Raw genomic sequence first — 4436 nt, 5'->3', positions numbered from 1 at the left:
TCAAACTCACTTAAATCTTGCCATTGCAGCAGCAGTAACCGATCTAACTGCGGGAGACACTTGCTGTCTTATATAGGCGTTGCCGACCACAGCGCCGTATTCTGCGTGTTTACATCTCTCTATATTTGAATTCGCATTCCTATAACATTTCCTTTGAGGGTTCAGTGTATTTCCCGCTTTTTGAAAATGATGACGAAAGTTGGTAAGCGCAGGATCCAAGATAGTTTTGCTTTGTTAAAAAGTATGTCATTTCTGACGTATTCTAAGTTTGAGAAATGAATACTGCGATCCTTTTCTTTAACGGTTTGATGCTCTGTAGTTAATTCGATTTTTTCCTTAGTGAAATTGTGCTTCTTTATCGTCAGTTACATATATTTTTATGATAGAAGCTTTGAGCATGAGCCACGCGAAAAGTTAATTGAAACGCCGCACGGGATTAGCCGAGCGGTCTGGGGCGCAGCAGTCATGGACTGTGCGGCTGGTCCCGGCGGAGGTTCGAGTCCTCCCTCGGGTATAGGTGTGTGTGTTTGTCCTTAGGATAATTTAGGTTACGTAGTGTGTAAGCTTAGGGACTGGTGACCTTAGCAGTGAAGTCCAGTAAGATTTCACACACATTTGAACATTTTTTTGTTAATTGAATAATAATGCGTGTTCATAGTCATCTCCATTTTCACTGTGTCAGTAAATGAAATTTCTGTCATTACTGCTTGTTTGCAGTTTTTGGGACGTATGGTATACTGTACCCTTTGATACCTGTCTAGTTGAAGCCATATACATTATTGTGTTTTAACTTGAAGTTTCTTTCTTCATTGGCAAATCTTTCACTGATGTTACTTTTCGTGGCAACTTTTTCACTGGTGTCTCAGATTATGCTTTAATCAGTCATTTGGTACTTTCGGTTGCTACTGCTGAAAGAAACTGTTTCATGTTATCTACGTGTACAGTTTATCAAAGTTTGCTGGAATATGTGATACGACAGTAAATTAACTTAACTGAAATACCTGTTCTGTACTATCCTGAGTTTCTCTTCATTTCTCAAATTCGTTACTTTCGAAGGAAGAATGTTTCTTTCATATCCCTTCAGATTTTTTCGTAACTCAGTTCTTGGTATTGCTTTTTTGTTCTTTCTGTTGTGTCTGCTCGTCAAATATGGGGTGCCTAGGAAAACTACTTTCTCGGATCGACAGACAACAATTCAACCAAATCGCGTTAGTAAATTTTATTACAAAAGGAAATGATTACAATATTTAGCTTTGTGAGATACAGACGTGTCGCGATCAAAGGACGACAGACAAACAAGTATGTACAATTCTTAATACAAGAGACGTAATACAATTCCTAAGTCGCTTCTATACAAGTGGCCATTCTTCATGCCGCTGTGGAAGTCTCAGAACTCCTAGTCCTCAACTGGGCCGCGGCCAGAAGGCGTGGCGCATATGTCCTCTTCGTGTCGAGGGCGCTGCCGTCGGGTTGTCGTCCTAGAGAGGGGTCGGTTTGGCTGATGTTTTCTTCACAGCCCTCTGTGCTCCAACGTTCCCGACTGGTGTGCCGGCGCTTGACATTACGCCTCAACACTTTCTGTCTCTGTCATACTACCATTTTTACTTTTCCTGTCAATTTACCTCACGCTCGAATTTTATTTATCGTGCTTTACTGCAGATTTCGCATCTAGTACTGAATTTCATTAGCATTTAATATTTATTTTCCATACTCGACACTGTTGCACCATCATTCAATAACATGAGTGACTATTTTAGCGTTTTGACTGTCTGGTTTCGTCCGATGGCCCATGTTCACGTCCGATTTCAGTCCCCTCTGTAATATCAATTCCTATTCGCTGAAAGATATATCTTTGCAACATAATTAAAATATATCTTATCATCAAGCCGAATATCAAAATTTTTGAACTTCTTTCTAATATGTATTTGTTTTTGTTAACTACACTACTGGCAGTTAAAATTGCTGCACCACAAAGATGATGATATGAGGGAAGTTTCCAAGCGATTTCTCATACACAAACAGCAGTTGACCAGCGTTGCTTGGTGAAACGTTGTTGTGATGCCTCGTGTAAGGAGGAGAAATGTGTACCATCACGTTTCCGACTATGATAAAGGTCGGGTTGTAGCCTATCGCGATTGCAGTTTATCGTATCGCGACATTGCTGCTCGCGTTGGTCCAGATCGAATGACTGTTAGTAGAATTTGGAATCGGTGGGTTCAGAAGGGTAATACGGAACGCCGTGCTGGATCCCAACGGTCTCGTATCACTAGCAGTCGAGATGACCGGCATCTTATCCGCACGGCTGTAGCGGATCGTCCAGCCATGTCTCGATCCCTGAGTCAACAGATGGGGTCGTTTGCAAGACAACAATAATCTGCACGAACAGTTCGACGACGTTTGCAACAGCATGGACTGTAAGCTTGGAGACCACGGCTACGGTTACCCTTGACGCTGCATCTCAGACAGGAGCGCCTGCGATGATGTACTCAACGACAAACCTGGGCGCACGAATGGCAAAACGTCATTTTTTCGGATGAATCCAGGTTCTGTTTACAGCATCATGATGGTCGCATCCGTGTTTGGCGACATCGCGGTGAACGCACATTGGAAGCGTGTATTCGTCATCGCCATACTGGCGTATCACCTGGCGTGATGATATGGGGTGCCATTGGTTACACGTCTCGGTCATCTCTTGTTCGCATTGACGGCACTTGAACAGTGGATGCTACATTTCCGAAGTGTTACGACCTGTGGCTCTACCCTTCATTCGATCCCTGCGAAAGCCTACATTTCAGCAGGATAATGCACGAACGCATGTTGCAGGTCCTGTAAGGGCCTTTCTGGATACGGAAAATGTTCGACTCCTGCCCTGGCCAGCACATTCTCCAGATCTCTCACCAATCGAAACCTTCTGGTCAATGGTGGCCGAACAACTAGCTAGTCACAATTCGCCAGTCACTACCCTTGATGAACTGTGATATCGTGTTGAAGGTGCATGGGCAGCTGTACCTGTACACGCCATCCAAGCTCTGTGTGAATCAATGCCCAGGCGTATCAAGGCCGTTGTTACGGCCAGCGGTGGTTGTTCTGGGTACTGATTTTCTCAGATCTATGCACCCAAGTTGCGTGAAAATGTAATCGCATGTCCGTTCTAGTATAATATATTTGTCCAATGAATACCCGCGTATCATCTGCATTTCTTCTTGGTGTAGCAATTTTAATGGCCAGTAGTGTACTTTCAAAGAATGTGCTTCCTATGAAACAGTCCGAAGAGATATGGCAGTTGAATGGAAAGAGTCCGTTGTTTCTTTGGATCGCGCGATAGATGTGAAAGCATGAGACCCGTTCAAGAGGAAATGTGGGAATTGTATTGTAATCCTGGCAGATGTTCCTGTGCATCACCAAAGATGATAAAATGGAGAATTCTTGTAGGATTCAGTACGATTCAGTTACATTGCATTCATATGGTAATTTTGTTGTTAAATAGAAGCCTTTGTCAACGTACTGTGGGCAACGGCCTTGCCGCAGTGGATACACCGGTTCCCGTGAGATCACTGAAGTTAAGCGCTGTCGGCCATGGTCGGCACTTGGATGGGTGACCATCCAGGCCGCCATGCGCTGTTGCCATTTTTCGGGGTGCACTCAGCCTCGTGATGCCAATCGAGGAGCTACTCAACCGATTAGTAGCGGCTTCGGTCAAGGATACCATCATAACGGCCGGGAGAGCTGTGTGCTGACCCCACGCCCTCTCCTATCCGCATCCTCCACTGAGGGTGACACGGCGGTCGGATGGTCCCGGTAGGCCACTCGTGGCCTGAAGACGGAGTGCTTTTATCAAGGCACTCTTTTCTACTGGAAGTCGATGGCTCGGTCTGTAATACAATGGGATAGTTCTGGGAATTATTTGTTAGACATTTATGCTCCTTACTGGTTAATCTGAGCTGTTAGGCTGAGTTATACTTTCATAGTTGGAATTTACATCGATTAACCAAAACATTATGACCACCTGTTAAATAGCGTGTTGATCCACATTTGAAACACAGCGCAGCAGCGATTGTGCTTGGCATGGATTCTGCAAGCCCTTGCTATGTTTTCAGATGTATGGGGCACTAGATGTCTGCTCACAGGTCTCTCAATTTCCGCAGATTACGGGACGGTGGTTTGTGGGCACACAGCTGGCGCCCGATATGTGTTCCAATGGGTACAGATAAAGGGCATTAGCTTGCTAAGACATCAATGTGAGTTTATTATCATGTTCCTCAAACAACTGCAGCACGATAGAGGCCTTGTGTCACGGATAATTTCCTGCTGGAAGATGCCATCAGCGTAGGGGGAGACTTCAAGAATGAAGCGATGCAGGTGGTCCGCAATAATGTTCACGTAGTTCACTGCTGTCACTACTTAATTTGGGATATAAAATACTCTCTAATATGCTA

At 44.5% G+C, this 4436-nt stretch overlaps 1 pseudogene; it reads left to right on the top strand.

The window, feature by feature from the left end:
• Positions 1-3509: 3509 nt before the first annotated feature.
• LOC124723680 lies at positions 3510-3627 on the top strand (annotated as a pseudogene).
• The last annotated feature ends 809 nt before the right edge of the window (positions 3628-4436 follow it).

Source organism: Schistocerca piceifrons, chromosome X (genome assembly GCF_021461385.2).
Source record: "Schistocerca piceifrons isolate TAMUIC-IGC-003096 chromosome X, iqSchPice1.1, whole genome shotgun sequence".
NCBI classification, from domain to species: domain Eukaryota; kingdom Metazoa; phylum Arthropoda; class Insecta; order Orthoptera; family Acrididae; genus Schistocerca; species Schistocerca piceifrons.
The sequence above is the reverse complement of the archived record's forward strand: the minus strand, read 5'-3'. Positions and strand labels throughout refer to the sequence as shown.